Source organism: Bombina bombina, chromosome 4 (assembly GCF_027579735.1).
Source record: "Bombina bombina isolate aBomBom1 chromosome 4, aBomBom1.pri, whole genome shotgun sequence".
In the NCBI taxonomy this organism is placed as follows: Eukaryota; Metazoa; Chordata; class Amphibia; order Anura; family Bombinatoridae; genus Bombina; species Bombina bombina.
Window position 1 is genome coordinate 65,715,795 of NC_069502.1, and position 24,317 is coordinate 65,740,111.

Sequence of the window (24,317 nt, forward strand, 5' to 3'; positions counted from 1 at the left end):
AGAAATCTTCCTGGCTTACAAAAAAAGGCATGTTCAGATGTCACAATAGAGACTGTGTGGCATGTGAGAGGATAGAAGTTGGTGAACATTTCAGATCCTCAATCACAGGCCTCACATACACAAAGAAAATGTGTTTGAATTGTAGGTCGACTTTTGTAGTTTACCTTATAACCTGTATAGAGTGTGACAAACAGTATACAGGCATGACGACACACAAAGCTAGATTGAGAATTAGGGAGCAGTATAAGAATTGGACAAGCAAGCACCCCTCTGGTACAACACTTTGCTCAACTACACAACAAACGTCATGAAACTTTCAGATGGACTTGTATAGAGAGGGTCCTTACTCCAACCAGAGGAGGCAACAGGGAGAGGTTTCTGGCCAAACAGGAGGTCTATTGGATATTTACTTTAAAAACTAGACATCCAAAAGGATTAAATTCATCCTATGAACTCATTAATTTTTGGCAGTAGCCCCTCTCTGTCCTTATACTTGCTATACATTAGGGTCCTACACTATCCAGTGTGTGTGTGTGTATATATATATATATAACATATATATATTAACCATTAGTCCCCACTTGATGACAATAAGGAGGCTCTCAAGACATTTTTGGCTTCCTACGTACTATAAATATCTCTTTTGATGTGTTACCAATTCCAGTCCTTGGGATCTCAGGATATAAAATATTAGTCTAAAGACAAGTAATTGTCCTCTGTAAATATACCTTAATTATGCATAGTGGTTGTATATCGTACAATCAACACAATATTGGCACTTCAGCCTTACATTCTAATTACCTATAATAATTTTTGGACCTTTAGTGACCCTGGGATAAGAGTTATGTACAGTCAGGCTAGTTGGTCAAGATGCTACTATACATACATAATTGAAATTGTTACATGTAAACTTGTAACTAGTAGCACTGATCACTGTTTTCTATGCATGGCCATGTGAAATGTGTAATATCCAAGGTATAGGGACGATTACCTTGTTTTCAGCATTATGAAATATTTGTGATTGAGCTCACAACTGTCCCTGTCTTTTTCCATTTCACACATGCATATACTTTTTGTAGATAATTATATTTATCTGTTTATCTGTTTATTTATACATGTATAAACTTGTGATGATTGTCAGCATTTGCCCATAGGAGCATAGTCCAACTTATGTTCAAGGTCCCATCTCATATATCAGTATATTTGTTGTAGGTTTTGGTAAAAAAATAGTGCCCATAAATGTCTGTGTTTGCATATAGGCTCTCAAGTATAAAACTTTACACCTATTTCTCATTGTCACTGTTCCTTTAAATTATCTGGGTCTATGCAGTTAGATATACTCTGTATTTCAGTGAGAAATCACTGGAGGAGTAAGCGTACTTACCTGTGTTTCCACGGTTTTGAATAATGTGCTTGTAATTGATTTGTTAGCCCGTTATAGACAAGCAAGGATTAATATGAAGCAATACTGGTTAACCAATAAGGGTCTTTTTACTCTTTTAAGAGGCGGGGAGTTTTTCTAAATTCCATTAGCTTTGACAATGGCATACAGCCGAAACGCGTCAGCTAGGCTTGCTGACACCTATTTGATCTTGCTACATATGTGTGTATCCTGACTACTTTTAATTTGTTTTGGAATAAAGTTTATTATTTTTATATGCCGGTGCTCCGCTTCTCTTTTCTCTATTTTATGCTTTGCTGACCGCACTTAGCGTGCAGCACCGGCAGATGGGTAAATCCTTTTCACTCCCTAGAGCCCTGTGTAATGCCCTAACTGGATTGCTGTTATCCAATGAGAAGCGAAAAAGACGGCACACACCCCTGTGACGTATAAGGAGGGAGACGGATCTGTGACACCAGGAGGATTGGATCGGATACTCCGGAAGAAGTGAGTACAAGCCACCAGTTACACAGCGTTGTGCCCCGGTGTCCCTGCTCCCTGAGACCGGATGAATCACACTTCGAGGGGTAAGCTTTGAGGCCATTACTGTTCACTGTTTATTCTCCCGCTGATTTTGCACTACCATTCACTGAGTTTACAGTTCTCCTGTTTGGATCAAGCACTTTACACATTGTTTGTCCGGATCTGTGTGTTAGGGAGCAATTCCTAGTTTTATGGTACTGTCATTACCTCGCTCAGGTTGTCAAGGCAATGTCAAAAACACTTATGCCATTTTTTGTCACAATTTTTGGATTTTATTAATCTTTTATTTGTGATTTTTTTTATCTCATCGCAATAGGATTTTTTCTTCAGCACATCTGAACACCTATTGACTCAGGATACATAGTTATATACTTGGCTGTTTTGGACTTTTTCACAGGACTGTTTAAAATTTGGCAACTGACCTTTGGACTTTATAATAAACATTTATTCTGGTTTGTATATCAAACACGCAACATACAATCACTCCCTACTTTGGCATCATCGATGTTGTATTTGTATTTTTATTGTTTCTAATATCAACACTGTATTTTTGAAATTGTTTTTAAATTGTTTTTAAATTTCTGTACACATGGATCCATGTCTGTAAATCATTTTGTTTTACTTATTTGTTTATATGTATTAAATATAGTTCAAACATTTTAAACACTTCATATTTTAGACTTTCTATTAACAGGCGATTGATCTTATCACCTCTGCCTCTGGCGCTCACTCCCTACCCCTATTTTGCATTCATAGCTTTAGGTTGACTAGGGGGGGTAACCTTTTGGAGAGAGCTGTAGGTGTGCTTACTAGCGCCAGACCTACGCACCCTCTTTTACAATGTCAAAAACAAAGTCTGACTGTACAGTATACTGGAGTGTCATAAAGTCCCATATAGTGTCCCAGATATGCGTTCAATTTGGATAGTAAGACAATTCAAAATAAAGAAAGTGATCTTCTGATGAAAATCCCTATAAATGTTCAGCTTGGACAGCACATTAATATATAAGATTATTAAATAGATAGGAAAGTCAATAATAAACTTGCATAAATCTGAAATGAGTATGTAATTTTAAGACACTTTTAAATTAACTTCTATTTTCAAAAGTATATTGTTTTCTTGGTATCTGTTAAAAAATGATATCAAGAAAATGAAGCAAATTTGATAATAGACATAAAATGGAAAGTTATTTAAAACTGTATGTTCTATCTGAATCATGAATGAAAAATTTAGTGTTTGAAATCAAAAATATAAATAAAAAAATAAATAAAAAAAATAATATATATATATAATAAAAATGTTGGGGGGGGTTTGTTAGTCAACAACTAAAAACTTTATTGGCCAATGGTCTCAATATATGCCACTTTTATCATTGTAAATAATGCTCCAGCTAAATGTTACTGTCTACTTTTCTTTTTGTAGGAAACCACCCATCATCTACTAGAACAGCTGGACAAGTCAATACATTTGGTCAGTTTTAACTTAAACCTGTAACCCAGTCTAGCTCCGAATGGTTCTATCCCTTTGCAGTAATTAAATAAGTGTTTTTAAAATGTTATTGCATACAAAATATTTTTGATTTAAAAAGATAAAACTGAAAAAAAAAACTAGAAGGAAATGTTCTGGGGCAATTTCCACCACAGCTCTACATGTGAAGTGAGTCAGACAAGAATGACAAGAATAATTTGGTTTATTCAGTCCTGAATAGGGTGACCATATTGCCGCTTTAAAAAGGAACACATATGAAAAATACATATGTCAGGGCTGTTTTCAGGGCTGTTTAAAGAAATGTTTTGTATAAGAACCCTGACATATGTATTTTTCATATGTGTCCCTTTTTAAAGTGGCAATATGGTCACCCTGGTCCTGAAGTACCCTTTGATCGTTTAGAACAAAGATAAATGGATATCGCTAATGATACCATTGACTTGAAGTTGTGTCCTAATGGCAAGAAAGTTTAAGAAATGAATTCTAATAAACATTTTACAAATATTAAATATGTTAAAAAATGAGATCCACACTCTCTGGAACCTTTGCCTACACAATAGTGTTTAATAAATGGTGTTGTGACCAGTGCTCCCCCTGTTTCCTTCGGTCTGAGGAAAGGATCACAACCAGTGTTCCCACTAAGGCCATTTTTGTGAGCAGCCCAGCAGTGAAACAGTTAATTAGAGCAATTAGCAAGCTGCACAAAACCAGATTGCAAGGTGTGGCTCCTTTATTAACTGTTTCACTGCTGGGCAGCTCACAAAAATGGCCTTAGCGGGAACACTGGTTGTGATCCCTTCCTCAGACCGAAGGAAACATGCACCAAAGGAATGAACCAAAACAGCACCTACTTATTAAACACTACTGTGTTGGAGACCACAGTTCCTGTCATCCTGGTAGCTGAGTTTTGTTGATGATATTGCAGATATCTCTTGGCTCATTGGTGTGAATTTTTGGCCAATGTGTGGAATGAGGAAAGTGAAATAGTACGGCTATAAGGCATTGCTGTGCCGTGCTGGAGAGAAACCTGTGACTGGTACAGCAGGACAGAGTTATCAGGCCCTGGCAATCTAGCAAAATGCAGTGGGGGATTCTAATACTGGAGGTTACTGACTGTATATCAGACTTGGCTAAGAAAAGGCCATAGGGCTACAATGCAGCCCTCCATTGCATTTAATATGATCCTCCACTTTCCCATCGCACAGTACTGATCTACTTTCCTGTTTGTTCAACACACACACAACACTCACTCATTGTCAGGTTCTCTTTTTCCTTTTCTACCTTCACTGTCGCTTTAAACATGTAATTGGTACACTATGCTATTTAAGTTTATTAGTACCAGCACTCCTATTAATGTTTTACCTGCTCCCAGTAGGTGTGAACTCTCTAGCCAATCCGGGTCCTCAAGCCTAAAACGCAAGTCTCTTGCTGCTAACAAGCATACGGAAGTTACGCTCGGCCCTTGCAGTTCTCTCACTACACCCTCTGCTCTCAATGTAGTGAGACACTGCTAGTTCTATTACATCATCAGCTGCAGCCGGACTCTCAGCACTAGCTGCCGCTCAAGGCAATCGCCGCTGCTATCCGCACTGCAGGCTCAGCTCCTACCGACATCTTTTAATCCTCGCCTGGAAGTAATTGGTGCTGTTCCCCTGTGTGAACTTGTCACTAACTTGAGGGCTATATTAAGACAGTAGACAGTAGGGATAACGTTAGGCTTCAGCTAGAAGTTGTTATCCTCTCTGTCACAAACCACCACTTGTTTATCTAACCGTATGCAGCTCATATTTATGCAACCACTCACACTGCCACTCTCAAACTAAACAGAAGGATCCTCTCACACATTCAATCTCAGTATAGTCACTATATATATTGATATATTAATCCAGCCTAAAAAAGGAGTTTTTGCACTTTGCCCCCATCCAAAAAGACAACTATACTATCTTACCAGGTCAGTGTTTGCCTGCTAGTATTATATGTCCCTCTATATTACTAGGGTATATTATAATAACTGACCTCAGTGTTTGTATTACCTTTACTGGGTACACGAGTGGATATCACATGGCCGGTATGCTGCTACTTAATTTGTTGGATTAGAAGTGTTCCCTTTGGTGTCATATTTACTACCAGTATTTTACATTTATTTTCTTATTGCTCTCATCAACACTCCTAGCAGATAATATTTGTTCCTGCACTAGAGCTTCAGTGTGTATTATTTATATATATAGTTCCAGGTCCAAGAGTGACCGTGTTGACCATTAGAGCACCTCCCTAAGTCTTTCAATCTACATGGGTCCATGAGTGGCCTGTTGAAACAATGTAGGTGCAACCTTTCTTTAAATAAATATAAAATGAGGTTTGATTTATTCAGTTTAGTAATAGCCAATTGCAGATGTCTTGCTGTGTAAACCATTTTAAGATGTGTCTAATGTATTACCTACTGAACTCTTTATCATTGTTATTTTTATGTACAACCTCAATAAAAAATTGTTATAAAAAAAAAAAAAAAAGGAGTTTTATAACAGAGAAATGGATCCGGCAGATGTTGCGAACCAAGTAGTGGTTCTCACACAGCGCATGGATACCCTATCTCAGACTATTAGGGACATTCAAACAGAAAATCAAATTTTAAAGGACTGCCTCAGAGAAATTTATGCAGCCAAACCTCCACATACAGAGACTCAACCTGAGCCCCAGGTCTCCCCCCCGATAAGTTCAATGGTAACAGGGCTTCCTTCAAGGAATTCAGGAATGCTTGTTTATTACTATTTGAGCTCAAACCTAGAACCTACAACACTGACAGGTTGAAAGTATTAACCACAATCTCATATCTGAGGGGAGAGCCATGGGTTTGGGCTGACAGTCTTTTTGAGACTCAGAATCCCATACTGAACTCTTTCGATGAGTTTCTAAAAGCATTCTCTTCTTTATATGATGACCCTTTCAGGCAAAATTCGGCTGAATTAACCCTAAGGGCTCTAAAACAAGGGAGACACCCAAAGGAAGACTATATTTCACAGTTTAAGATCCATGCCATAGAATATAAATGGAACGAGGTTTCACTAAAGAACCAGTTTAGGATTGGGCTCTCTGAAGACATAAAAGATGAGCTCTCCCGGACTGATATACCAGAGAGATTGGATGATCTGTTTAACCTCTGTACCACCATTGACAGGCGTCTCAGAGAATGAAAACTTGAGAAGGCTAGCACCTCTAGCTCTTACATGCGGTACACTCCCTGTACTACCCCTCCTAAGGATACCGAGTCTCCAATGGACATAGGGTTCTTAAGAGGACCTCTCACCACAGAGAAGGGCAGAAGACGTGCGTTAAATCTATGCATGTACTGTGCATCCTCAGAGCACGACGTGAAAATCTGTCCACTCCTAAAAAAGATTAAATCGGGTAAGAAAACCATTATTTCTCTTAGTATACCTCTAACAAATAGCAGTAAACCTCACTACATGTTACCTTTCTCCTTACAGTGGGACTCACATCGCCTAAAAGCTGAAGCTATAATCGATACTGGGGCATCTGGCAATTATATCGACAATGAGTTTGTTGTTCAAAATAAAATACTTACCCTTGAAAAACAGTCTCCAGTGTCTATTAACCTTATTGACGGTTCTTCTCTCTCCTCAGGTCCTGTTACACGTGATACCATACCCATCCTTCTTTGTACAGATTCTGGACATAGAGAATCTATAAGTTTTGACCTAATTCCCAGTCCTTTTATCCTAGGTCTAACCCACTTTTGACTGGCAACATATGACCTTATCACTGACCTCACATTACTGCAAACAGACATGTTTTCCTTTGCATAACATCTTACTCACATCTAGCTCTATCTTACCCTCAGAATACAAAGATTTTCAGGATGTCTTCAATAAAACTGAAGCTGAAACTTTACCACCCCATAGGCCATATGATTGCACTATAGATCTATTACCTGGTGCAACTATACCATTCGGCCATATATACCCCCTGTCCAAACCCGAATTAGACCATTTAAAGGTTTATATACAGGAAAACTTAGCATAGGGGTTCATAAGACCATCTACCTCCCCAGCAGGTGCCGGTATATTTTTTGTAAAAAACAAAGATCAGTCTTTAAGGTCCATAATTGACTACAGGGAATTGAATAAGAGAACAAAAAAGAACCGTTACCCACTCCCTTTAATTCCTGAGTTAATAGAGAGGTTACGCACTGCCAAGGTCTTTACTAAGTTGGACCTCGGGGGTGCATATAACCTCATAAGAATGAGAGCCGGTGATGAATGGCTGGCGGCATTTCGAACCCGTTATGGCCTCTTTGAATATACTGTTATGCCATTCGGCTTATGTAATGGTCCGGCTACATTCCAGTGCTTTATAAATGATATATTCAGAGACATACTAGATGTTTTCATCGTAGCATATTTAGATGACATACTCATCTTCTCAGACAACCTACAACAACATCATACACACGTCAGATCAGTTCTAACTCGTTTACGCGAACATAAATTGTACGCAAAACTAGAGAAATGTGAATTTAACACTACTCAGGTCACTTTCTTGGGGTATGTAATATCCAGCACAGGTATTAAAATGGATGACACAAAGATCCATGCTATTACGCACTGGCCTACCCCCAAGTCCAAAAGGGAGGTACAAAGATTCCTAGGCTTTGCCAACTTGTATCGGAAATTCATCCGAAACTTTGCTCACATTGCTAAGCTTCTGACCAACTTGACGAAGTTAGATAATACATTTACTTGGACACACAACTGTCAAATGGTATTCCAAAAACTCAAGTCGAAGTTTACCACAGCCCCAATATTGAAATTCCCCGATACGAACTTACAATACATCATTGAAGTTGACACATCAGATTTTGCTCTAAGGGCTGTACTTTCACAAAAGTAGTCCCTCACAGATACTATACACCCCGTTGCGTACTGCGGAATTATCCAGTGGGGGAAAAAGAGCTGCTCACTATCAAATGCGCTTTTGAACAGTGGCATCATTTGTTAGAGGGAGCCGCATATCCTATTATAGTAATAACAGACCACAAAAACCTCCAGTATCTGCAACAAAACAGAACTTTGTCTGCCAGACAACTCCACTGGAGTCTATACTTCTCCCGTTTTGATTTTGTCATTACTTACCGTCCAGGTAATCGTAATGGAAAGGCTGATGCTCTCTCCAGAAGAGACTCCAGACCACTCATACAAGATATCCCCACTACCGTCATACCCAAATCAAATTTCTTAGGTTTACTCATTAACCATCACCCAGATTTGAAGAAATCCCAGTTACTTGACTCCTCGATTCCGCTTCATCTTCTACAAGTGAAACAGAACGGACTCTACTACCATGGAGACCAGCCTTATATACCTGCAGAGTACAGACCCGAGCTTCTCCAGTCTTGTCATGACTCCCCTCTTTCTGGGCACCTGGGTGTTCAAAAAACTCTGGATCTACTCCGACAGTTTTGTTGGTGGCCTTCAATGACTAACTCAGTTAAGGATTACATCTCTCAATGTACTATTTGTGCAACTTCCAAGCCGTCACACCAGTTCCCAGTCGGTCTCTTGCAGCCTTACCCGGTTCCTAAGACACCCTGGTCTGACATAGCTATGGATTTCATAGTCGATCTTCCGAAATCCTCATCTTACACTACCATTCTGGTTGTGGTGGATATTCTATCCAAATGGCACATTTCATACCAGCTACAGGACTGCCTACTGCCCATCAAACCAGTGAAATGTCCATCAAAGAGATAGTTTGGCTCCATGGTTTACCCACTGCCATACTCACTGACAGGGGTTCACAATTCACGTCTCGCTTTTGGAAACAACTTTGCCAATCCTTACACATCACTCAAAAACTCACCACCTCCTACCACCCACAGACTATTGGTCAAGCGGAGCGGACTAACCAGTGGCTAGAGCAATACCTTTGCTGCTCCGGCTCAAATCAGCAAGAGACCTGGGCAAAGCACCTAGCATTAGCAGAATTCGCTTACAACAATGCCACTAACACCTCAACAGCTTACAGTCCTTTCTATATTAACTATGGTTTACATCCTAGGATCAATTACTACCCCTATATTCCGTTTTCCAATCCACAAGTGAATGACACCGTGAATGACATCTCACAAACGTTTGCCATTATCCAGGATAACATCAAACATGCTCAGGCCTCCCATAAGAAATTCTATGATTTACGTCGTACAACGCAACCCAAATACCAGGTGGGACAACTAGTATGGCTCTCAACTAAGAATCTGAGATTGCACACACCCTCAAGAAAACTCAGCAAACTCTTCATCGGACCGTTTCCTATTAGAGCTGTCTCTAATCCTGCTACCGTTACCCTACAACTTCCAGACACATACAAACTTCATCCAACCTTCCATGTCTCTCTGGTTAAACCTTGTTTCTCCAATGATCTGGCACTTTATTCTATCTCGCATGACCTCACTCAACCTCTGGATGTGGATTATGAGGTGCAGGCTATTCTGGATTCCAGATACCGACGTGGGATCCTGGAATACTTGATACATTGGAAGGGGTATGATCATGCCGAGGACTCCTGGGAGCCTGCCACCTCTGTTTCAGCCCCCAGGTGTGTCTCCCTATTTCACCAACGGCATTCAGATAGACCTGGTCCGTAAACCTCGCTGTGGTTTTATTTTGGGGGGGATCTATGTCAGGTCCTCTTTTTCCTTTTCTACCTTCACTGTCCCTTTAAACATGTAATTGGTACACTATGCTATTTAAATTCATTAGTACCAGCACTCCTTGCTGGATTAATGTTTTACCTGCTCCCAGTAGGTGTGAACTCTCTAGCCAATCTGGCTCCTCAAGCCTAAAACGCAAGTCTCTTGTTGCTAACAAGCATACGGAAGTCACGCTCGGCCCTTGCAGTTCTCTCACTAAACCCTCCACTCTCAACATAGTGAGACACTGCTAGTTCCATTACATCATCAGCTGCAGCCGGACTCTCAGCACTAGCTGCCGCTCAAGGCAATCACCGCTGCTATCCATGCTGCAGGCTCAGCTCCTACCGACATCTCCCTAAGGACATCCAGGGCTACCAACAACCGGGGTTATTTATCAGGTCATATTGAGAACAGTTAACTGTCTATTTCTAAACTGTTATACCTGTTGCCGCAGTGTTAACCAAGGTACTTGTCAATCTGTTAAGCATTTGTATTGTTCTGTTTCCGCAGCTAGGCTGCTTCTTTCAATCCTTGCCTGGAAGTAATTGGTGCTGTTCCCCTGTGTGAACTTGTCACTAACTTGAGGGCTATATTAAGACAGTAGGGATAACGTTAGGCTTCAGCTAGAAGTTGTTATCCTCTCTATCACAAACCACCACTTTTTTTATCTAATCGTATGCAGCTCATATTTATGCAACCACTCACACTGCCACTCTCAAACTAAACAGAAGGATCCTCTCACACATTCAATCTCAGTATAGTCACTATATATACTGATACTCATATAAGTTCTATCTGTGTATATTTGTCTATGTTTAATCATAGGTTTGTGGTACTTATCTTGCTAAATATCAACTAAGCAACGCTTATTTATATAGATAAACTCTATTTACAAGTGAATTTTTTATTTTTTAAAAACAAGCTTTATTGAAATTCTTTGAATCATATATACAAAAGATTATACATTTATTGGCAATTGTCTCCTTATAACAAAAATTACGTCTAATGGAAGATCCTAATAAAGACCAGAGGTCAGCATCCGGTAAAACTGAAAAGTTTATGTATGGTCTCCCAGAACATATCCAGGAATTTGAGAATTCTTTGAAATAAGTCTTAAAGCTTGTGTTTCACAATTTTGAAGATAGTTGTTTTGTTCCAAACATAAAATGATTAGGAAAAATCTAAATTTTATCCTAAAAAGAAGAATTTGAGAAAAACAAGTCAAGTCAAGAGGGGCCACCTAGTCGACCCCAAATATTTATTTGAGAAATGAGGGGGGAACTCTCTAATAAGGAAGAAAAGAAGAAGAGAAGAGGGGGAAATATGCAAACCTAATTAAAGTACTAGTTTAATGGCCACACCGCACCAGAGGATCATCACCTCCTCAAAGAGTTCTAGTTTAATGAGCAGGTAATGGTAACGCTCTAAATGGAGCAGCTCAGCATCCTGGGCCAAACATTGAGATTCCGTGGGAGCAACACTAGGTTTTCAGTGCATAGGGATAGTTTATTGGCACTATTAAGCATGATTAATAAACGTGTGCATTTGACTTGTTTTTATTTTTTGGAAGGGAATTGTACAATAAAATCCCAGGGTCATTTAAGACAATGACATTTTAAATGTTGGACAGGGTCATCAGTATCTCTAACCAGAAACTGTTCAGGACAGGTCAAACAAATGTGCAAATTATTACTATCTGATCCGTATACTCTCCAGCACTTCTTACTAATGGTAAATGTGTGTAACCTCAAGGGGTTCAGGTACAGACGGCTCACTAATTAGAAATGCATTTCTTGCATCAGTGTCGTGACCGAGGCTTTTCAAGCTATTTTTAAGGATTTGGGCCACTATGCATGGTTCATATTCCCCTCCCAATTCAGTATTCCACACCTCATCATACAAGGGTGCTGTTTTTTCATTAAAAATCAGCAATTGTGTGTATAGCATCAAAATAGTGTGTCTAGGAACAATACTCATGACACAAAGGTGCTTAAAGTAAATTTATAGTTTTTTTAACAGGCCCTACAAGTAAAAAACATGTTGCCATGCAGCCCAGACTTGAAAGGGTTGTACACCTCTGCTCTACATGACAACAGAGAAAAAATAAAACATATGCACTTAGGTCTCAAATTCTCTAATGTATGAAGCAATGTGTCTTTAGTGTGGATAGTTTTAATGAATTTGGTTGAACCCTTTGCAACTGCATTAAAGGGACAGTCAAATCCAAAAAAATATTTCATGATTCAGTTAGGGCATGTTATTTCAATCAACTTTCCAATTTACTTTTATCATTAATTTTGCTTTGTTCTCTTGGTATTCTTAGTTGAAAGCTAAACCTAGGAGGTTCATATGCTAATTTCTTAGACCTTAAAGGCTGACTTTAATCTAAATGCATTTTGACAGTTTTTCACCATTAGATGGCATTAATTTATGTATTTCATATAGATAACATTGAGCTCATGCACTCAAATTTACTGAGGAGTGAGCACTGATTGGCTAAAATACAAGTCTGTCAAAAGAACTGAAATAAGGGGGCAGTCTGCAGAGGCTTAGACACAAGGTAATTACAGAGGTAAAATGTGTATTATTATAACTGTGTTAGGGTAATTAAGGGATTATCTGTCTTTTAAAACAAGAAAAATTCTGGTGTTTACTGTCCCTTTAATCAGAATTAATTTTCTGTAAACAAATACTATTTATGTAATGGTATAAAAGTTGCTTAATCTGCTGTTCTTTAGGAGTTAATTTCAGTTTGGTCTGATGTAATGTCTCCCATCACAGACAATCTGGTCATACATAAATATAACTCTGAAAATACAGTGTGCAAATATTTTCCAACATTTACATGAAATGTTCCACCTCCTGTTGCCGTTTTGCAAAATGATTTTAAAGTGTGGCTATAATTTAAATAGAATAATAATACATGGTTCATTGTTTTGGTCGCTGCATCTTAAAACATTAAAATTAAAAGTTAATTATAATATTTAATAATGCATAAAAAAATGAATATACTCTCATTACTTGCCTGATTTACATTGTAGCTTTTCCCACTGCCCTGGTAAGGCTAGAGTAGATCCTGCAAAATCTAGAAACATGACCCTGCAATATCCTTCACAGTGATTTCTTGATTAGTGCACAAGTTAATTTATTGTTGCCCCTATATGAACATAGCAAAAGAGGCAAGATATACAGGACTTTCAATGACAAATTTTGTTAACAAAAGGGCAGTTCTAAATGATTTTTGCATGCAGAGAGGAATTATGTACTTTTTTAATAATGGACATAGACACTAAAATGCAATCACCTGTTTTCCAAAGGGTGACTATATTACAAATATCAATTTTTAAAAAGTGTAATGGATATTTTACAAGTCTGCACAAAATCACAGTGCATTTAAAAATATTAGGGGATTGAGGCAATGGATAAAATAAAACTCAATTTAATGTTTTAATTTATAAGGTGAGTACAACTATAAATTGTCCCTCTGTTTTCAGTATGTTCTCTATTGAAAGCTCAGTCCTGTGGCCCCTCTTGCATATGTTGATGTCTTAAAGGGACACTGAAGCCAAATGTTTCTTTCATGATTCAGATAGAGCATGCAATTTTAAGCAACTTTCTAATTACTCCTGTTATCAATTTTTCTTCATTCTCTTGCTATCTTTATTTGAAAAGCAAGAATGTAAGTTTAGAAGCTGGCCCATTTTTGGTTCACAACCTGGGTTGTGCTTGCTGCTTGGTGGCTAAATGCACTCACCAATAAACAAGTGCTGTCCAGGGTTATGAACCAAAATGTCTGTCTCCTTAGCTTAGATGCCTTCTTTTTCAAATAAAGATAGCAAGAGAACAAAGAAAAATTGATAATAGGAGTAAATTAGAAAGTTGCTTAAAACTACATGCTCTATCTGAATCATGAAAGAAAAAAATTTCGGTTTAGTATCCCTTTAATTTCCCTTAATAATACCTGAGTTTGTTAATACTCAGAAACCATAAAACCTCACTCAGGTCTGACCAGATCACTTAGTACCAGTTGAGAAGTGCTCAGACTCTGCTCTAAGCCTATCCATCCCAGGTCCTAAGAGGTGCTAGTATGCACTACACCAAAATAATGTCAGACATCCCAACTCTGCCGGAAATTCCGGGAGTCTCCCGCATTGAAATAGTGTCTCCCTGACACCCGCAAACTAAATATAAAATCCTGGAAACTGCTCGGCCTGTCTGGGGGCCGTACTTGCTTTTACACACTGGGCGCCTATTGGCTTAGCGGCCGCAGGATCACACCAACTCACTCATATACTGCAGCCCGGCTGGGGTATTCAGAAATCATATTGATCAGTGGCACAGACCCTCCCCCTTGTATGAGTGGCCTTAGAGTTTGTCATTCAGTATCTATACTATAATTGCGTTTGTAATGTCCGTCATCAGTTGCGCACACATCCTCAATGGAATGTTGGCAGCGCAAGGACAAAAGAATTCTCCTGAATGCAGCGAAGCTGCATCCAGGTGAATTCCGAAAATGGCAGGGTGGTGAAAGAATCGACCGAAGGTGGATTCTTTCACCACCCTGACGTTTTCAGAATCCACCAGGATGCAGCGTAAGATGCATCCCGGTGGATGCAGCGAAGGCAAACGGAGCATTACAAAAGCAACACATAATCGCCCACATTAAAGTATTAAAAAAAAAAAGCCTGCATCAAGTATTAAAAAAAGAAAATAACCGCCCGCATCAAGTAAAAACTGCCCGCATCAAGTATTAAAAAAAAAACACCGCCCGCACGAAATATAACAAAAAAAAATCCTACACAAAGTATTAACTTCTAAACCGCAAAATGCCTATATCGCAATAAACCTATTTACCCTATTAACCCCTAAACCCCTACATCGCAATAAACCTATTTACCCTATTAACCCCTAAACCACAAAACCCCTACATCGCAATAAACCTATTTACCATATTAACCCCATAACCGCGAAACTCCTTTATCGCAATAAACCTATTTACCCTATTAACCCCTAATCCGCAAAACCCCTACATCGCAATAAACATATTTAACTTATTAACCCTTTAAACCGCAAAAACCCACAATGCAAATAACTATTTAAATAACTAAGTACAGTACACTAACCTAACACCCCCTAACCTAACACCCCCTAACCTAACACCCCATTAAATAAACCCAAATTGCCTAAACTAATACATTCTAAAGTTAAAAAAAAAAAAAAAAAGTTTACAAAAAAAAAAGCTAACATTACAGAAAATAAAAAAATCAAATTACCAAATTTAACAAAATGAAACCTAATCCCTATGAAAATAAAAACAACCCCCTACTCTAATAATAAACTACCAGTAGCCCTTAAAAGGGCTTTTTGCAGGGCATTGTCCAAAGATAATCAGCTCTTTTACAAAAAATATACAAAGTCCCACCTAACATTAAACCCCCCACCCTCCAAAATAAAGAATCTAACACTAAAAAAACATAATTTATGTAAGAACTTACCTGATAAATTCATTTCTTTCATATTAGCAAGAGTCCATGAGCTAGTGACGTATGGGATATACATTCCTACCAGGAGGGGCAAAGTTTCCCAAACCTCAAAATGCCTATAAATACACCCCTCACCACACCCACAATTCAGTTTAACGAATAGCCAAGAAGTGGGGTGATAAAAAAGTGCGAAAGCATATAAAATAAGGAATTGGAATAAATTGTGCTTTATACAAAATCATAACCACCACAAAAAAGGGCGGGCCTCATGGACTCTTGCTAATATGAAAGAAATGAATTTATCAGGTAAGTTCTTACATAAATTATGTTTTCTTTCATGTAATTAGCAAGAGTCCATGAGCTAGTGACGTATGGGATAATGACTACCCAAGATGTGGATCTTTCCACACAAGAGTCACTAGAGAGGGAGGGATAAAATAAAGAGAGCCAATTCCTGCTGAAAATAATCCACACCCAAAATAAAGTTTAACGAAAAACATAAGCAGAAGATTCAAACTGAAACCGCTGCCTGAAGTACTTTTCTACCAAAAACTGCTTCAGAAGAAGAAAATACATCAAAATGATAGAATTTAGTAAAAGTATGCAAAGAGGACCAAGTTGCTGCTTTGCAAATCTGGTCAACCGAAGCTTCATTCCTAAACGCCCAGGAAGTAGAAACTGACCTAGTAGAATGAGCTGTAATTCTCTGAGGCGGAGTTTTACCCGACTCAACATAGGCAAGATGAATTAAAGATTTCAACCAAGATGCCAAAGAAATGGCAGAAGCTTTCTGGCCTTTTCTAGAACCGGAAAAGATAACAAATAGACTAGAAGTCTTACGGAAAGATTTCGTAGCTTCAACATAATATTTCAAAGCTCTAACAACATCCAAAGAATGCAACGATTTCTCCTTAGAATTCTTAGGATTAGGACATAATGAAGGAACCACAATTTCTCTACTAATGTTGTTGGAATTCACAACTTTAGGTAAAAATTCAAAAGAAGTTCGCAACACCGCCTTATCCTGATGAAAAATCAGAAAAGGAGACTCACAAGAAAGAGCAGATAATTCAGAAACTCTTCTGGCAGAAGAGATGGCCAAAAGGAACAAAACTTTCCAAGAAAGTAATTTAATGTCCAATGAATGCATAGGTTCAAACGGAGGAGCTTGAAGAGCTCCCAGAACCAAATTCAAACTCCAAGGAGGAGAAATTGACTTAATGACAGGTTTTATACGAACCAAAGCTTGTACAAAACAATGAATATCAGGAAGAATAGCAATCTTTCTGTGAAAAAGAACAGAAAGAGCAGAGATTTGTCCTTTCAAAGAACTTGCGGACAAACCCTTATCTAAACCATCCTGAAGAAACTGTAAAATTCTCTGTATTCTAAAAGAATGCCAAGAAAAATGATGAGAAAGACACCAAGAAATATAAGTCTTCCAGACTCTATAATATATCTCTCGAGATACAGATTTACGAGCCTGTAACATAGTATTAATCACAGAGTCAGAGAAACCTCTTTGACCAAGAATCAAGCGTTCAATCTCCATACCTTTAAATTTAAGGATTTCAGATCCTGATGGAAAAAAGGACCTTGTGACAGAAGGTCTGGTCTTAACGGAAGAGTCCACGGTTGGCAAGAGGCCATCCGGACAAGATCCGCATACCAAAACCTGTGAGGCCATGCCGGAGCTACCAGCAGAACAAACGAGCATTCCTTCAGAATCTTGGAGATTACTCTTGGAAGAAGAACTAGAGGCGGAAAGATATAGGCAGGATGATACTTCCAAGGAAGTGATAATGCATCCACTGCCTCCGCCTGAGGATCCCGGGATCTGGACAGATACCTGGGAAGTTTCTTGTTTAGATGGGACGCCATCAGATCTATTTCTGGAAGTTCCCACATTTGAACAATCTGAAGAAATACCTCTGGGTGAAGAGACCATTCGCCCGGATGTAACGTTTGGCGACTGAGATAATCCGCTTCCCAATTGTCTATACCTGGGATATGAACCGCAGAGATTAGACAGGAGCTGGATTCCGCCCAAACCAAAATTCGAGATACTTCTTTCATAGCCAGAGGACTGTGAGTCCCTCCTTGATGATTGATGTATGCCACAGTTGTGACATTGTCCGTCTGAAAACAAATGAACGATTCTCTCTTCAGAAGAGGCCAAAACTGAAGAGCTCTGAAAATTGCACGGAGTTCCAAAATATTGATCGGTAATCTCACCTCCTGAGATTCCCAAACTCCTTGTGCCGTCAGAGATCCCCACACAGCTCCCCAACCTGTGAGACTTGCATCTGTTGAAATTACAGTCCAGGTCGGAAGCACAAAAGAAGCCCCCTAAATTAAACGATGGTGATCTATCCACCATGTTAGAGAGTGTCGAACAATCGGTTTTAAAGCTATTGTTTGAGATATCTTCGTGTAATCCTTGCACCATTGCTTCAGCATACAGAGCTGAAGAGGTCGAATGTGAAAACGAGCAAAGGGGATCGCGTCCGATGCAGCAGTCATAAGACCTAGAATTTCCATGCATAAGGTTACCAAAGGGAATGATTGTGACTGAAGGTTTCGACAAGCTGCAATCAATTTTAGACGTCTCTTGTCTGTTAAAGACAGAGTCATGGACACTGAATCCATCTGAAAACCCAGAAAGGTTACCCTTGTCTGAGGAATCAAAGAACTTTTTGGTAAATTGATCCTCCAACCATGATCTTGAAGAAACAACACAAGTCGATTCGTATGAGATTCTGCTAAATGTAAAGACTGAGCAAGTACCAAGATATCGTCCAAATAAGGAAATACCACAATACCCTGTTCTCTGATTACAGACAGAAGGGCACCGAGAACCTTTGTAAAAATTCTTGGAGCTGTAGCTAGGCCAAACGGCAGAGCCACAAACTGGTAATGCTTGTCCAGAAAAGAGAATCTCAGGAACTGATAATGATCTGGATGAATCGGAATATGCAGATATGCATCCTGTAAATCTATTGTGGACATATAATTCCCTTGCTGAACAAAAGGCAAGATAGTCCTTACAGTTACCATCTTGAACGTTGGTATCCTTACATAACGATTCAATATTTTTAGATCCAGAACTGGTCTGAAGGAATTCTCCTTCTTTGGTACAATGAAGAGATTTGAATAAAACCCCATCCCCTGTTCCGGAACTGGAACTGGCATAATTACTCCAGTCAACTCTAGATCTGAAACACATTTCAGAAATGCTTGAGCTTTTACTGGATTTACTGGGACACGGGAAAGAAAAAATCTCTTTGCAGGAGGTCTCATCTTGAAACCAATTCTGTACCCTTCTGAAACAATGCTCTGAATCCAAAGATTGTGAACAGAATTGATCCAAATTTCCTTGAAAAAACGTAACCTGCCCCCTACCAGCTGAGCTGGAATGAGGGCCGCACCTTCATGTGGACTTAGAAGCAGGCTTTGCCTTTCTAGCTGGCTTGGATTTATTCCAGACTGGAGATGGTTTCCAAACTGAAACTGCTCCTGAGGATGAAGGATCAGGCTTTTGTTCTTTGTTGAAACGAAAGGAACGAAAACGATTATTAGCCCTGTTTTTACCTTTAGATTTTTTATCCTGTGGTAAAAAAGTTCCTTTCCCACCAGTAACAGTTGAAATAATGGAATCCAACTGAGAACCAAATAATTTGTTACCCTGGAAAGAAATGGAAAGTAAAGTTGATTTAGAAGCCATATCAGCATTCCAAGTTTTAAGCCATAAAGCTCTTCTAGCTAAAATAGCTAGAGACATAAACCTGACATCAACTCTGATAATATCAAAAAAAGCATCACAGATAAAATTATTAGCATGCTGAAGAAGAATAATAATATCATGAGAATCACGATGTGTTACTTGTTGCGCTAAAGTTTCCAACCAAAAAGTTGAAACTGCAGCAACATCAGCCAAAGATATAGCAGGTCTAAGAAGATTACCTGAACACAGATAAGCTTTTCTTAGAAAGGATTCAATTTTCCTATCTAGAGGATCCTCAAACGAAGTACCATCTGACGTAGGAATAGTAGTACGTTTAGCAAGGGTAGAAATAGCCCCATCAACTTTAGGGATCTTGTCCCAAAATTCTAATCTGTCAGACGGCACAGGATATAAATGCTTAAAACGTTTAGAAGGAGTAAATGAATTACCCAATTTATCCCATTCCTTGGAAATTACTGCAGAAATAGCATTAGGAACAGGAAAAACTTCTGGAATAACCACAGGAGCTTTAAATACCTTATCCAAACGTTTAGAATTAGTATCAAGAGGACCAGAATCCTCTATTTCTAAAGCAATTAGTACTTCTTTAAGTAAAGAACGAATAAATTCCATTTTAAATAAATATGAAGATTTATCAGCATCAACCTCTGAAACAGAATCCTCTGAACCAGAAGAGTCATCAGAATCAGAATGATGATGTTCATTTAAAAATTCATCTGTAGGGAGAGAAGTTTTAAAAGATTTTTTACGTTTACTAGAAGGAGAAATAACAGACATAGCCTTCTTTATGGATTCAGAAACAAAATCTCTTATATTATCAGGAACATTCTGCACCTTAGATGTTGAAGGAACTGCAACAGGCAATGGTACTTTACTAAAGGAAATATTATCTGCTTTAACAAGTTTGTCATGACAATCAATACAAACAGCAGCTGGAGGAATAGCTACCAAAAGTTTACAGCAGATACACTTAGCTTTGGTAGATTCAGCACTAGACAGCGATTTTCCTGTAGTATCTTCTGACTCAGATGCAACGTGGGACATCTTGCAATATGTAAGAGAAAAAACAACATATATATAAAGCAAAATTGATCAAATTCCTTAAATGACAGTTTCAGGAATGGGAAAAAATGCCAAAGAACAAGCTTCTAGCAACCAGAAGCAATAAAAAATGAGACTAAAATAATGTGGAGACAAAAGCGACGCCCATATTTTTTCGCGCCAAATAAGACGCCCACATTATTTGGCGCCTAAATGCTTTTGGCGCCAAAAATGACGCCACATCCGGAACGCCGACATTTTTGGCGCAAAATAACGTCAAAAAAATGACGCAACTTCCGGCGACACGTATGACGCCGGAAACGGAAATAGAATTTTTGCGCCAAAAGACTCCGCGCCAAGAATGACGCAATAAAATGAAGCATTTTCAGCCCCCGCGAGCCTAACAGCCCACAGGGAAGAGTCAAATTTTTTGAAGGTAAGAAAAAATGATTAAATCAAATGCATTATCCCAAATATGAAACTGACTGTCTGAAAATAAGGAAAGTTGAACATTCTGAGTCAAGGCAAATAAATGTTTGAATACATATATTTAGAACTTTATAAACAAAGTGCCCAACCATAGCTTAGAGTGTCACAGAAAATAAGATTTACTTACCCCAGGACACTCATCTACATGTTTGTAGAAAGCCAAACCAGTACTGAAACGAGAATCAGCAGAGGTAATGGTATATATAAGAGTATATCGTCGATCTGAAAAGGGAGGTAAGAGATGAATCTCTACGACCGATAACAGAGAACCTATGAAATAGACCCCGTAGAAGGAGATCACTGCATTCAAATAGGCAATACTCTCCTCACATCCCTCTGACATTCACTGCACGCTGAGAGGAAAACCGGGCTCCAACTTGCTGCAGAGCGCATATCAACGTAGAATCTAGCACAAACTTACTTCACCACCTCCATCGGAGGCAAAGTTTGTAAAACTGAATTGTGGGTGTGGTGAGGGGTGTATTTATAGGCATTTTGAGGTTTGGGAAACTTTGCCCCTCCTTGTAGGAATGTATATCCCATACGTCACTAGCTCATGGACTCTTGCTAATTACATGAAAGAAACCTAAACTACCCATTGCCCTGAAAAGGGCATTTGTTTGAGCATTGCCCTTAAAAGGGCATTTAGCGCTTTTTCTGCCCATCCCTAATCTAAATAAAACAAATCCCCCCCCCCCCAAAAAACGTAAAAAATTCTAGGTTGGTACTCATGGTTCCTGAAGTCTGGCGGAGAAGGTCCTGTTCCAGACGGCAAAGTTTTCTTCCAAGCGCAACCTATTCTTCTTCCAGGAACATCCTGCACGGAGCGGAGCTGAAGACTGAAGACAGCGGAGCTGAAGACTGGTGACCATGGAACTGAAGACCGGCGACTGCGGAGCCATGGAGCGTGGAGGATCCTCTTCGTACGATCTCCGCCGTACACTGAATAGTGAATTCAAGGTACCCGATTAAAGATGGCGTCCCTTGAATTCCTATTGGCTGATTTGATTCTTCCAATTTAAATCAGCCAATAGGATGAAAGCTACTCAAATCCTATTGGCTATTGAAAATTAGCCAATAGCATGAGAGCAAGTGAAATTCTATTGGCTGATTTGAATAGCCAATAAAATTTCACTTGCTCTCATCCTATTGGCTAATTTAAACAGCCAATAGGATTTGAGTAGCTTTCATCCTATTGGCTGATTTGAATTGGAAGAATCAAATCAGCCAATAGGAATTCAAGGGACGCCAAAAATGTTGTAAATAAAGATATATACTTAAAGTAGATATAATTTAAAGAGAATACATTTTGTATTTATTTAGGACAGTAGTTTGTCCAATTAGAGTGTGTCTGTAGTTTATTATATAGAAAATATTTTTGATATATTTAAGACAGTAGTCCATGTTTCTACAGCTGTAGTTTAAAAAATAAATTGACTAGTTACTAATAAGTCTGTTTTATCACCCTTGAGACGAGTTTCCTGGTTTCCCATTGGATGTGCTGTTTATTATTTTCTACTGATTGGCTCCGTTGGTCTGGTAATACTAGCTTGGTAGTTCTCTTTGCGGCTGCGTGGAAATAAGCGTGTGAGCGAAAGAACACCGGCGCCATGACTATATGGAATGTACTCGTAACCGGGAGTTAGGACAGAGAGAGCATATACAATTATATTTAGGAGGAGCAGTGGATTATATATAACGACAGGTAGAAATACAATTTTTATGGAGGTACATTTACTGTCTATGCACTGAATTTATATTATCAGATGTAACCTCATAATATGGAAGTTCTCTCAAAGTCCCCCAAACTATGGTCCTGAATTTAACAAAATACACGGGAAATAGGATATCTAACTAAAATAAAAGGCACATTGCAAATATGTTTTTATATAGGCAAAATTGGGTTAAGTGGGTAATGTTATAAAAGATGCTTAGGTGAATTTGTGTTTAGTCATTTGTTGATTCACTTAGTATGTAAGAGATGTGTAATTAGCACGAAAGTCCTAGAACCTGTGTGTTGTGTAATATACTTATGTATGTGCAGACATACCAACTCGTCAGTTGAGTCAATGGGCATCCTGTAAACACCTGGGAGCTGATGACTCACTTTGTAAATTGACAGAATTTTTTTTTTACATACTTTTTTTTTTTTGGGGGTGGGGGGGGAAACCTCCCTGAAATGAGTTTTTGAAGGTTGGGATGTCTGTAATATAATTGTAGCTGGTTAAAGGAACATTGGTTAAAGGAACACCCATAATTTCACCTCACACATAGGGGTATTACATAAACCCCGCCAGCAGTTCATAAAGTGCCGTAAGTCGGATAAACTAGCATTATCCAGAAATGAGCGTAAATACACATTTCTGGAGTCGCTAGCCTAAGAAAATAAAAAAAAGTAAAATCTCCCGTAAAAGTCTAACCCGTCTCCCAAAAATAAACCTGATACGTACAAACCCCTATATCCGCCATCGGCTCAGTGTGCGTGCGGCGCTGACGTCATCGCCGCACGATCCTGATGCCGGCCGGTCTCTTGGCGCCAAGGGTATTTAAACAAGCAGCAAGCGACCTGCCACTGCCCAAGTATAGATGCTACTTCGTGTACCCCTGGGAGCGACAGATCGTTTGCTGGACTGATACCTGTTACTAACCCTGCCTGTCTCACTACGCGAACTGGTTAACCCCTTATCTGCTGGACTGATACCTGTTACTGAACCCTGCCTGTCTCACTATGCTAACTAGTTAACCCCTTATCTGCTGGACTGATACCTGTTACTGAACCCTGCCTGTCTCACTATGCTAACTAGTTAACCCCTTATCTGCTGGACTGATACCTGTTACTGAACCCTGCCTGTCTCACTACGCTAACTGGTTAACCCCTTATCTGCTGGACTGATACTTGTTGCCGAATCCTTGCCTGTCTTACTACGCTACCTGGTTAACCCCTAATCTGCTGGACTGATACTTTGTTGCCGAATCCTTGCCTGTCTTACTACGCTACCTGGTTAACCCCTGAATTGCTGGTCTGCTTTTCTGTTGCTGTATCCTGTCTGCCTATTTGCCTTGTGCTGTCCTGCCTGTGGTGAGTACCGCTCTCCTCGTTTTCCTGATATTCTCTGCTCTGGGATATTCCCTATCTTTCCGACTTGACGCCGGGATAACAAGACTACTGGCCGAGTTCGGTCTGATAGAGGAGTATCCCACGAGCCTCACATTATACTTGGGCCATGGAACCGGATGAGGTGGCACAAGCTGTTTATCTCCAAGGACAGATGTTGGGAACCCATACTACACAATTGCAGAATATGGATTCCAAGCTGGAGGCTATCACCACTCAACTCTCCTTACGGGTCACTTCGAGGAGTACCACTCCTGTTGTTACATAGCCAGTCCCTGCTCCTAGTACCGTGGCTTTTCCCTCTGCTTCTGGAAGCATACCC